Source organism: Chiloscyllium plagiosum, unplaced genomic scaffold, assembly GCF_037043375.1.
Source record: "Chiloscyllium plagiosum isolate Xiang-an unplaced genomic scaffold, Cpla_swu_hap1 HiC_scaffold_37, whole genome shotgun sequence".
In the NCBI taxonomy this organism is placed as follows: Eukaryota; Metazoa; Chordata; class Chondrichthyes; order Orectolobiformes; family Hemiscylliidae; genus Chiloscyllium; species Chiloscyllium plagiosum.
In genome coordinates, this window is record NW_028270175.1 from 49,617,175 (window position 1) to 49,630,874 (window position 13,700).

Consider the following 13,700-nt stretch of genomic DNA (forward strand, 5'->3'; position numbering starts at 1 on the left):
TTGAGGTTCAATCCCTGTCACTGACTGAGGGTCAATCCCTGTCACTGACTGAGGTTCAATTCCTGTCACTGACTGAGGCTCAATCCCTGTTACTGATTGAGATTCAATCCCTGTCACTGACTGAGGCTCAATCCCAGTCACTGATTGAGATTCAATCAATGGCAATGACTGAGGCTCAATCGCTGTAACTATTTGAGGATCAACCCCTGTCACTGAATGAGATCCAATCCCTGTCACTGACTGAAGAACAATCCCTGTCACTGACTGAGGCTCAATCCCTGTCACTGACTGAGGTTCAATCCTTGTCACTGACTGAGGTTCAATCCCAGTCACTAATTGAGATTCAATCTCTGTCACTGACTAAAGTTCCATCCCTGTCACTGACTGAGGTTCAATCCCTGTCACTGTCTGAGATTCAATCCCTGTCACTGACTGAGGTTCAATCCCTGTCACAGATGGATGTTCAATCCCTGTCACTAACTGAGATTCAATCCCTGTCACTGTCTGAGGCTCAATCCCTGTCACTGACTGAGGTTCAATCCCTGTCATTGACTGAGATTCAATTTCTGTAACTGACTGAGATTCAATCCCAGTCACTGACTGCGATTCAATCCCTATCACTGACTGAGTTTCATTCCAAGTCACTGATTGAGATTCAATCCCTGGCATTGACTGAGTGTCACTCCCTGTAACTATTTGAAGCTCAATCCCTGTCTCTGAATGAGATTCAATCCCTGTCACTGACTGAAGTTCAAAACCTGTCACTGACTGAGATTCAATTTCGAAAACTGACTGAGATTCAATCCCTGTTACTGATTGAGGCTTAATCCCTGTCACTGACTGATGGTCAATCCCTGTCACTGACTGAAATACAATATGTGTCACTGACTGAGGTTCAATCCCTGTCACTGACTGAGGGTCAATCCCTGTCAGTGACTGAGGTTCAATTCCTGTCACTGACTGAGGCTCAATCCCTGTCACTGATTGAGATTCAATCCCTGTCACCGACTGATGGTCAATCCCAGGAACTATTTGAGGCTCAATCACTGTCACTGACTGTGGTTCAATCCCTGTCACTGATTGAGATTCAATCCCTGTCACTGACTGATGCTCAATCCCTGTTACTGATTGAGGTTCAATCCCTGTCACTGACGGAGGTTCAGTCCCTGTCACTGACTGAGTTTCAATCCCTGTCACTGACTGAGGGTCAATCCCTGTCACTGATTGAGATTCAATCCCTGTCACTGACAAAGGTTCAATCCCTGTTACTAACTGTGATTCAATCCCTGTCACGAACTGAGATTCAATCCCTGTCACTGACTGAGATTCAATTCCAGTCACTGGTTAAATTCAATCCCTGTCACTGAATGAGGTTCAATCCCTGTCATTAACAGAGATGCAATTCCTACCACTGACTGAGAGTCAATCCCTGGCACTGACTGAGATTAACTTCCTGTCACTGATTGAGATTCAATCCCAGTCACTGACAGAGGGTGAATCCCTGAGACTATATGAGGCTCAATCCCTGTCACTGACGGAGATTCAATCCGTGTCACGGTTTGAGGCTCAATCCCTGTCACTGACTGAGGCTCAAACCCTGTCACTGACTGAGGCTCAATCCCTGTCACTGATTGAGGCTCAATCCCTGTCACTGACTGTGGTTGAATCCCTGTCACTGACTTGGATTCAATCCCTGTCACTGACTGAGGTTAAATCCCTGTCACTGACTGAGATTCAATTTCTAAAACTAACTGAGATTCAATCCCTGTCACTGACTGCGATTCAATCCCAGTCACTGACTGAGTTTCAATCGCAGTCACTGATTGAGATTCAATCCCTGTCACTGACTGAGGCTCAATCCCTGTCACTGATTGAGGCTCAATCCCTGTCACTGATTGAGATTCAATCCCTGTCACTGACTGAGGGTCAATCCCAGGAACTATTTGAGGCTCAATCCCTGTCACTGACTGCGATTCAATCCCTGTCACTAACTGAGATTCAATCCCTGTCACTGTCTGATGGTCAATCCCAGTCACTGACTGAGATTCAATCCCTGTCACTGACTGAGGCTTAATCACTGTCACTGACTGGGCTGAATCCCTGTCACTGACTGAGGTTCAATCCCTGTCACTGACTGAGGTTCAATCCCTGTCACTGACTGAGATTCAATTTCTGTAACTGACTGAGATTCAATCCCAGTCACTGACTGCGATTCAATCCCTATCACTGACTGAGTTTCATTCCAAGTCACTTATTGAGATTCAATCCCTGGCATTGACTGAGTCTCACTCCCTGTAACTATTTGAAGCTCAATCCCTGTCACTGAATGAGATTCAATCCCTGTCATTGACTGAAGTTCAAAACCTGTCACTGACTGAGATTCAATTTCTGTAACTGACTGAGATTCAATCCCTGTTACTGATTGAGGCTTAATCCCTGTCACTGACTGATGGTCAATCCCTGTCACTGACAGAAATACAATATGTGTCACTGACTGAGGTTCAATCCCTGTCACTGATTGAGATTCAATCCCTGTCACTGACTGAGGGTCAATCCCAGGAACTATTTGAGGCTCAATCCCTGTCACTGAATGAGATTCAATCCCTGTCACTGACTGATGCTCAATCCCTGTTACTGATTGAGGTTCAATCCCTGTCACTGACTGAGGGTCAATCCCTGTCACTGACTGAGGTTCAATTCCTGTCACTGACAGAGGCTCAATCCCTGTTACTGATTGAGATTCAATCCCTGTCACTGACTGAGGCTCAATCCCAGTCACTGATTGAGATTCAATCCCTGGCAATGACTGAGGCTCAATCGCTGTAACTATTTGAGGATCAACCCCTGTCACTGAATGAGATCCAATCCCTGTCACTGACTGAAGAACAATCCCTGTCACTGACTGAGGCTCAATCCCTGTCACTGACAGTGATTCAATCCCAGTCACTGACTCAGGTTCAATCCTTGTCACTGACTGAGGTTCAATCCCAGTCACTGATTGAGATTCAATCTCTGTCACTGACTAAAGTTCCATCCCTGTCACTGACTGAGGTTCAATCCCTGTCACTGTCTGAGATTCAATCCCTGTCACTGAATGAGGTTCAATCCATGTCACTGATGGATGTTCAATCCATGTCACTAACTGAGATTCAATCCCTGTCACTGTCTGAGGGTCAATCCCAGTCACTGACTGAGATTAAATCCCTGTCACTGACTGAGGCTTAATCACTCACACTGACTGGGCTGAATCCCTGTCACTGACTGAGGTTCAATCCCTGTCATTGACTGAGATTCAATTTCTGTAACTGACTGAGATTCAATCCCAGTCACTGACTGCGATTCAATCCCTATCACTGACTGAGTTTCATTCCAAGTCACTGATTGAGATTCAATCCCTGGCATTGACTGAGTGTCACTCCCTGTAACTATTTGAAGCTCAATCCCTGTCTCTGAATGAGATTCAATCCCTGTCACTGACTGAAGTTCAAAACCTGTCACTGACTGAGATTCAATTTCTATAACTGACTGAGATTCAATCCCTGTTACTGATTGAGGCTTAATCCCTGTCACTGACTGATGGTCAATCCCTGTCACTGACTGAAATACAATATGTGTCACTGACTGAGGTTCAATCCCTGTCACTGACTGAGGGTCAATCCCTGTCACTGACTGAGGTTCAATTCCTGTCACTGACTGAGGCTCAATCCCTGTCACTGATTGAGATTCAATCCCTGTCACCGACTGATGGTCAATCCCAGGAACTATTTGAGGCTCAATCACTGTCACTGACTGTGGTTCAATCCCTGTCACTGATTGAGATTCAATCCCTGTCACTGACTGATGCTCAATCCCTGTTACTGATTGAGGTTCAATCCCTGTCACTGACGGAGGTTCAGTCCCTGTCACTGACTGAGGGTCAATCCCTGTCACTGATTGAGATTCAATCCCTGTCACTGACAAAGGTTCAATCCCTGTTACTGACTGCGATTCTATGCCTGTCACTGACTGAGATTCCATTCCTATCACTGTCTGAGCATCAATCCCTGTCAGTGATTGAGATTCAATCCCTGTCACTGACTGAGGTTCTATTCCTGCCACTGACTGTGATTCAATCACTGTCACTGACTGAGATTCAATCCCTGTCACTAACTGAGATTCAATCCCTGTCACTGACTGAGGTTCAATCCCTGTCACTAACTGAGGTTCTATCCCTGTCACTGACTGAGGCTCAATCCCTGTCACTGACTGAGATTCAATCCCTGTCACTAACTGAGATTCAATCCCTGTCACTGACTGAGATTCAATCCTTGTAACGAACTGAGATTCAATCCCTGTCACTGACTGAGGGTCAATCGCTGTCACTGACTGAGATTCATTCCCTGTCACGGACTGAGATTCAATCCCTGTCAGTGACTGCGATTCTATGTCTGTCACTGACTAAGATTCCATTCCTATCACTGTCTGAGCATCAATCTCTGTCATTGATTGAGATTCAATCCCTGTCACTGACTGAGGTTCAATTCCTGTCATTGACTGAGATTCAATCCCTGTCACTGACTGGGATTCAATTCCTGTCACTGACTGAGATTCAATCCCTGTCATTGACTGAGGCTCCATTCCTGTCACTGACTGAGGCTCAATTCCTGTCACTGACTGAGATTCAATTCCTGTCACTGACTGAGATTCAATCCATGTCACTGAATGAGATTCAATCCCTGTCACTGAATGAGATTCAATCCCTGTCACTGACTGAGATTCAATCCCTGTCACTAACTGAGATTCAAACCCTGTCACTGATTGAGATTCAATCCCTGTCACTGACTGAGGCTCAATCCCAGTCAATGATTGAGATTCAATCCCTGTCACTGACAGAGATTCAATCCCTGTCACTGACTGAGATTCAATCCCTGTCACTGACTGCGATTTAATTCCTGTCACTGACTGAGATTCAATCCCTATCACTGTCTGAGGGTCAATCCCTGTCACTGACTGAGATTCAATCCCTGTCACTGACTGAGGATCAATTTGTGTCACAGACTGAGATTCAATCCCTGTCACTGACTGAGATTCAATCCCTGTCACTGACTGAGATTCAATCCCAGTGGCTGTCTGAGGGTCAATCCTTGTCACTGACTGAGAAAACCATTCTTGTAACTGACAGATTCAATCCCTGTCACAGACTGAGAGTCAATCCCTGTCACTGACTGAGATTCAATCCCTGTCACTGACTGAAGGTCAATACTGGTCATTGACTGAGATTCAATCCTTGTCACTGACTGCGATTCTATGCCTGTCACTGACTGAGGTTTCATTCCTAACACTTTCTGAGCATCAATCCCTGTCCTTGATTGAGATTCAATCCCTGTCACTGACTGAGGGTCAATCCCTGTCACTATTTGAGGCTCAATCCCTGTCCCTGACTGAGCCTCCATCCCTGTCACTGACTGAGGTTCAATCCCTGTCACTGACTGAGGCTCAATTCTTGTCACTGACTGAGGTTCAATCGCTGTCACTGACTGTGTTTCAATGTGAGTCACTGACTGAGATTCAATATCTCTCACTGACTGAGGTTCAACCCCTGTCACTGACTGAGATTCAATCCCTGTCACTGACTGAGGCTCAATTCTTGTCACTGACTGAGGTTCAATCGCTGTCACTGACTGTGTTTTAATGTGTGTCACTGACTGAGATTCAATATCTCTCACTGACTGAGGTTCAATCCCTGTCACTGACTGAGATTCAATCCCTGTCACTTACTGAGATTCAATACCTGTCACTGACTGAGGATCAATCTGTGTCACAGACTGAGATTCAATCCCTGTCACTGATTGAGAATCAATCCCTGTGGCTGTCTGAGGGTCAATCCCTGTCACTGACTGAGATTCAATCCTTGTAACTAACTGAGATTCAATCCCTGTCACTGACTGAGGGTCAATCCCTGTCACTGACTGAGATTCATTCCCTGTCACGGACTGAGATTCAATCCCTGTCAGTGACTGCGATTCTATGCCTGTCACTGACTACGATTCCATTCCTATCACTGTCTGAGCCTCAATCCCTGTCAGTGATTGAGATTCAATGCCTGTCACTGAGGTTCAATCCCTGTCACTGACTGGGATTCAATTTCTGTGACTGACAGAGATTCAATCCCTGTCACTGACTGAGATTCAATCCCTGTCACTGACTGAGATACAATATTTGTCAATGAATGAGGTTCAATCCCAGTCACTGACTGAGTTTAAATCCCTGTCACTGACTGAGATTCAATCCAAATCACTGATTGAAATTCAATCCTTATCACTGACTAAGGTTTAAAGCCTGTCACTGACTGAGGCTCAATCCCTGTCACTGGCTAAGGTTCAATCCCTGTCAGTGACTGACGTTCAATCCCTATCACTGACTGAAACGCAATCCCTTTCACTGACTGAGGTTCAATCCCTGTCGCTGTCTGAGGGTCAATCCCTGTCACTGACTGAGATTCAATCCCTGTCGCTGTCTGAGATTCCATCCCTGTCACTGACTGCGATTCTATGCCTGTCACTGACTGAGATTCCATTCCTATCACTGTCTGAGCATCAATCCCTGTCAGTGATTGAGATTGAATCCCTGTCACTGACTGATGTTGAATTCCTGTCACTGACTGAGATTCAATCCCTGTCACTGACTGAGGTTCAATCCCTCACTGACTGAGGCTCAAACCCTGTCACTGACTGAGATTCAATCCCTGTCACTAACTGAGATTCAATCCCTGTCACTGACTGAGGTTCAATCCCTGTCACTAACTGAGGCTCAATCCCTGTCACTGACTGAGCCTCCATCCCTGTCACTGACTGAGGTTCAATCCCTGTCACTGACTGAGGCTCAATTCTTGTCACTGACTGAGGTTCAATCGCTGTCACTGACTGTGTTTCAATGTGTGTCACTGACTGAGATTCAATATCTCTCACTGACTGAGGTTCAATCCCTGTCACTGACTGAGATTCAATCCCTGTCACTGACTGAGGCTCAATTCTTTAAAACTGACTGAGATTCAATCGCTGTCACTGACTGTGTTTCAATGTGTGTCACTGACTGAGTTTCAATATCTCTCACTGACTGAGGTTTAATCCCTGTCACTGACTGAGATTCAATCCCTATCACTGACTGAGATTCAATCCATGTCACTGACTGAGGATCAATCTGTGTCACAGACTGAGATTCAATCCCTGTCACTGACTGAGATTCAATCCCTGTCACTGATTGAGAATCAATCCCTGTGGCTGTCTGAGGGTCAATCCCTGTCACTGACTGAGATTCAATCCTTGTAACTGACTGAGATTCATTCCCTGTCACGGACTGAGATTCAATCCCTGTCAGTGACTGCGATTCTATGCCTGTCACTGACTACGATTCCATTCCTATCACTGTATGAGCACCAATCCCTGTCAGTGATTGAGATTCAATGCCTGTCACTGACTGAGGTTCAATCCCTGTCACTGACTGAGATTCAATTTCTGTCACTGACAGAGATTCAATCCCTGTCACGGACTGCGATTCAATCCCAGTCACTGATTGAGTTTTAATCCCTGTCACTGACTGAGATTCAATCCCAGTCACTGACTGAGATTCAATCCCAGTCACTGATTAAGATTCAATCCCAGTCTCTGATTAAGATTCAATCCGGGTCACTGAGTGAGGCTCAATCCCTGACATGGATTGAGATTCAATCCCTGTCACTGACTGAGAGTCAATCCCTGTCACTGACTGAGGCTCAATCCCTGTTACTGATTGAGGCTCAATCCCTGTCACTGACTGAGATACAATATTTGTCAATGACTGTGGTTCAATCCCAGTCACTGACTGAGTTTAAATCCCTGTCACTGACTGAGGTTCAATCCCAATCACTGATTGAAATTCAATCCTTATCACTGACTAAGGTTTAAACCCTGTCACTGACTGAGGCTCAATCCTTGTCACAGACTGTGATTCAATCCCTGTCACTGGCTAAGGTACAATCCCTGTCACTGACTGAGATTCAATCCCTGTCACTGACTGAGGTTCAATCCCTCACTGACTGAGGTTCAATTCCTGTCACTGACTGAGATTCAATCCCTGTCACTGACTGAGATTCAATACCTGTCACTAACTGAGATTCAATCCCTGTCACTGACTGAAGTTCAATCCCTGTCACTAACTGAGGTTCAATCCCTGTCACTGACTGAGGTTCAATCCCTGTCACTGACTGAGGCTCAATCCCTGTCACTGACTGAGATTCAATCCCTGTCACTAACTGAGATTCAATCCCTGTCCCTGACTGAGATTCAATCCTTGTAACTAACTGAGATTCAATCCCTGTCACTGACTGAGGGTCAATTGCTGTCACTGACTGAGATTCATTCCCTGTCACGGACTGAGATTCAATCCCTGTCACTGACTGAGGTTCAATCCCTGTCACTAACTGAGGTTCTATCCCTGTCACTGACTGAGGCTCAATCCCTGTCACTGACTGAGATTCAATCCCTGTCACTAACTGAGATTCAATCCCTGTCACTGACTGAGATTCAATCCTTGTAACGAACTGAGATTCAATCCCTGTCACTGACTGAGGGTCAATCGCTGTCACTGACTGAGATTCATTCCCTGTCACGGACTGAGATTCAATCCCTGTCAGTGACTGCGATTCTATGTCTGTCACTGACTAAGATTCCATTCCTATCACTGTCTGAGCATCAATCTCTGTCAGTGATTGAGATTCAATCCCTGTCACTGACTGAGGTTCAATTCCTGTCATTGACTGAGATTCAATCCCTGTCACTGACTGGGATTCAATTCCTGTCACTGACTGAGATTCAATCCCTGTCATTGACTGAGGCTCAATTCCTGTCACTGACTGAGGCTCATTTCCTGTCACTGACTGAGATTCAATCCCTGTCACTAACTGAGATTCAATCCCTGTCACAGACTGAAGTTCAATCCCTGTCACTGACTGAGATACAATTCCTGTCACTGACTGAGTTTCAATCCCTGTCTCTGACTGAGAATCAATCCCAGTCACAGAATGAGATTCAATCACTGTCACTGACTGAGGTTCAATCCCTGTCACTGACTGAGATTAAATCCCTGTAACTAACTGAGATTCAATTCCTGTCACTGACTGAGAATCAATCCATGTCACTGAATGAGATTCAATCCCTGTCTCTGACTGAGATTCAATCCCTGTCACTGAATGAGATTCAATCCCTGTCTCTGACTGAGATTCAATCCCTGTCACTTAATGAGATTCAATCCCTGTCACTGACTATGGGTCATTCCCTGTTACGATTTGAGGCTCAATCCCTGTCACTGATTGAGAATCAATCCCTTTCACTCTCTGCGGCTCAAGCCCTGTCACTGATTGAGGCTCAATCCATTTCACTGACTGCGATTTAATCCCTGTCACAGACTGAGATTCAATCACTGTCGCAGACTGAGGTTGAACACCTGTCACTGACTGAGATTCAATCCCTGTAACTGGCTGAGATTCAATCACTGTCACTGACTGAGGTTCAATCCCTTTCACAGAATGAGATTCAATCCCTGTCACTTACTAAGTTTCAATCCCTGACACTGACTGAGGTTCAATCCCGGTCACTGACTGATGCTTAATACCTGTCACTGACTGAGATTCAATCCCTGTCACTGACTGAGGCTCAATTCCTGTCACTTACGGAGGTTCAATCGCTGCCACTGACTGATGTTCAATCCCACTCTGACTAAGATTCAATCCCTGTCACTGACTGAGGGTCAATCCCTGTCACTGACTAAGATTCAATCCCAGTCACTGACTGAGTGTCAATCCCTGTCACTGAATAAGGTTTAATCCCTGTCACTGACTGAGGTTGAATCCCTGTCACAGACAGAGATTCAATCCCTGTCACTAACTGAGGTTCAACTCCTGTCACTTACGGAGGTTCAATCGCTGCCACTGACTGAAACGCAATCCCTTTCACTGACTGAGGTTCAATCCCTGTCACAGACAGAGATTTAATCCCTGTCACTGACTGAGGTTCAATCCCTATCACTGACTGAAACGCAATCCCTTTCACTGACTGAGATTCCATTCCTATCACTGACTGAGGTACAATTCCTGTCACTGACTGAGATTCAATTCCTGTCATTGACTGAGATTCAATCCATGTCCCTGAATGAGATTCAATACCTGTCACTAACTGAGGTTCAATCCCTGTAACGAACTGAGATTCAATTCCTGTCACTGACTGAGATTCATTCCCTGTCTCTGACTGAGATTCAATCCATGTCACTGAATGAAATTCAATCCCTGTCACTGACTGAGGATCAATCTGTGTCACAGACTGAGATTCAATCCCTGTCACTGACTGAGATTCAATCCGTGTCACTTACTGAGAATCAATCCCTGTCCTTGATTGAGATTCAATCCCTGTCACTGACTGAGATTCAATCCTTGTAACTAACTGAGATTCAATTCCTGTCACTGACTGAGTTTCAATCCCTGTCTCTGACTGAGATTCAATCCCTGTCACTGAATGAGATTCAATCCCTTTCACTGACTGAAAGTCAATCCCTGTCACTGATGAGATTCAATCCCAGTCATTGACTGAGGCTCAATCCCTGTCACTGACTGGGATTCAATTCCTGTCACTGACTGAGATTCAATCCCTGTCATTGACTGAGGCTCAATCCCTGTCACTGACTGAGGCTCAATCCCTGTCACTGACTGAGATTAAATATCTCTCACTGACTGTGGTTCAATCCCTGTCACTAACTGAGATTCAATCCCTTTCACTGACTGAGGTTCTATCTGCGTCACAGACTGAGATTCAATTCCTGTCACTGACTGAGATTCAATCCCTGTCTCTGACTGAGATTCAATCCCTGTCACTGAATGAGATTCAATCCCTGTCACTGATTGAGATTCAATCCCTGTCACTGACTATGGGTCCTTCCCTGTCACTATTTGAGGCTCAATCCCTGTCACTGATTGAGATTCAATCCCTTTCACTCACTGCGACTCAAGCCCTGTCGCTGAATGAGGCTCCATCCCTTTCACTGACTGCGATTCAATCCCTGTCACAGACTGAGATTCAATCCCTGTCACTAACTGAGGTTCAATCCCTGTAACTAATTGAGATTCAATTCCTGTCACTGACTGAGTTTCATTCCAAGTCACTGATTGAGATTCAATCCCTGGCATTGACTGAGTGTCACTCCCTGTAACTATTTGATGCTCAATCCCTGTCTCTGAATGAGATTCAATCCCTTTCACTGACTGAAGTTCAAAACCTGTCACTGACTGAGATTCAATTTCTATAACTGACTGAGATTCAATCCCTGTTACTGATTGAGGCTTAATCCCTGTCACTGACTGATGGTCAATCCCTGTCACTGACTGAAATACAATATGTGTCACTGACTGAGGTTCAATCCCTGTCACTGACTGAGGGTCAATCCCTGTCACTGACTGAGGTTCAATCCCTGTCACTGACTGAGGCTCAATCCCTGTCACTGATTGAGATTCAATCCCTGTCACTGACTGAGGGTCAATCCCTGTCACTGATTGAGATTCAATCCCTGTCACTGACAAAGGTTCAATCCCTGTTACTAACTGTGATTCAATCCCTGTCACTAACTGAGATTCAATCCCTGTCACTGACTGAGATTCAATTCCAGTCACTGGTTAAATTCAATCCCTGTCACTGAATGAGGTTCAATCCCTGTCAATAACAGAGATGCAATTCCTACCACTGAATGAGAGTCAATCCCTGGCACTGACTGAGATTAACTTCCTGTCACTGATTGAGATTCAATCCCAGTCATTGACAGAGGGTGAATCCCTGAGACTATTTGAGGCTCAATCCCTGTCACTGACTGAGATTCAATCCGTGTCATGGTTTGAGGCTCAATCCCTGTCACTGACTGAGGCTCAAACCCTGTCACTGACTGAGGCTCAATCCCTGTCACTGACTGTGGCTGAACCCCTGTCACTGACTTGGATTCAATCCCTGTCACTGACTGAGGTTAAATCCCTGTCACTGACTGAGATTCAATTTCTAAAACTGACTGAGATTCAATCCCTGTCACTGACTGCGATTCAATCCCAGTCACTGACTGCGTTTCAATCGCAGTCACTGATTGAGATTCAATCCCTGTCACTGACTGAGGCTCAATCCCTGTCACTGATTGAGATTCAATCCCTGTCACTGACTGAGGGTCAATGCCAGGAACTATTTGAGGCTCAATCCGTGTCACTGACAGCGATTCAATCCCAGTCACTGACTGAGATTTAATCCCTGTCACTGACTGGGCTGAATCCCTGTCACTGAGTGAGGTTCAATCCCTGTCACTGACTGAGGTTCAATCCCTGTCACTGACTGAGATTCAATTTCTGTAACTGACTGAGATTCAATCCCAGTCACTGACTGCGATTCAATCCCTATCACTGACTGAGTTTCATTCCAAGTCACTTAATCGCTGTCACTGACTGAGGTTCAATCCCTGTCACTGATGGATGTTCAATCCCTGTCACTAACTGAGATTCAATCCCTGTCACTGTCTGAGGGTCAATCCCAGTCACTGACTGAGATTCAATCCCTGTCACTGACTGAGGCTTAATCACTGTCACTGACTGGGCTGAATCCCTGTCACTGACTGAGGTTCAATCCCTGTCACTGACTGAGGTTCAATCCCTGTCACTGACTGAGATTCAATTTCTGTAACTGACTGAGATTCAATCCCAGTCACTGACTGCGATTCAATCCCTATCACTGACTGAGTTTCATTCCAAGTCACTTATTGAGATTCAATCCCTGGCATTGACTGAGTCTCACTCCCTGTAACTATTTGAAGCTCAATCCCTGTCACTGAATGAGATTCAATCCCTGTCACTGACTGAAGTTCAAAACCTGTCACTGACTGAGATTCAATTTCTGTAACTGACTGAGATTCAATCCCTGTTACTGATTGAGGCTTAATCCCTGTCACTGACTGATGGTCAATCCCTGTCACTGACAGAAATACAATATGTGTCACTGACTGAGGTTCAATCCCTGTCACTGACTGAGGGTCAATCCCTCTCACTGACTGAGGTTCAATTCCTGTCACTGACTGAGGCTCAATCCCTGTCACTGATTGAGATTCAATCCCTGTCACTGACTGAGGGTCAATCCCAGGAACTATTTGAGGCTCAATCCCTGTCACTGAATGAGATTCAATCCCTGTCACTGACTGATGCTCAATCCCTGTTACTGATTGAGGTTCAATCCCTGTCACTGACTGAGGGTCAATCCCTGTCACTGACTGAGGTTCAATTCCTGTCACTGACTGAGGCTCAATCCCTGTTACTGATTGAGATTCAATCCCTGTCACTGACTGAGGCTCAATCCCAGTCACTGATTGAGATTCAATCAATGGCAATGACTGAGGCTCAATCGCTGTAACTATTTGAGGATCAACCCCTGTCACTGAATGAGATCCAATCCCTGTCACTGACTGAAGAACAATCCCTGTCACTGACTGAGGCTCAATCCCTGTCACTGACTGAGGTTCAATCCTTGTCACTGACTGAGGTTCAATCCCAGTCACTAATTGAGATTCAATCTCTGTCACTGACTAAAGTTCCATCCCTGTCACTGACTGAGGTTCAATCCCTGTCACTGTCTGAGATTCAATCCCTGTCACTGACTGAGGTTCAATCCCTGTCACAG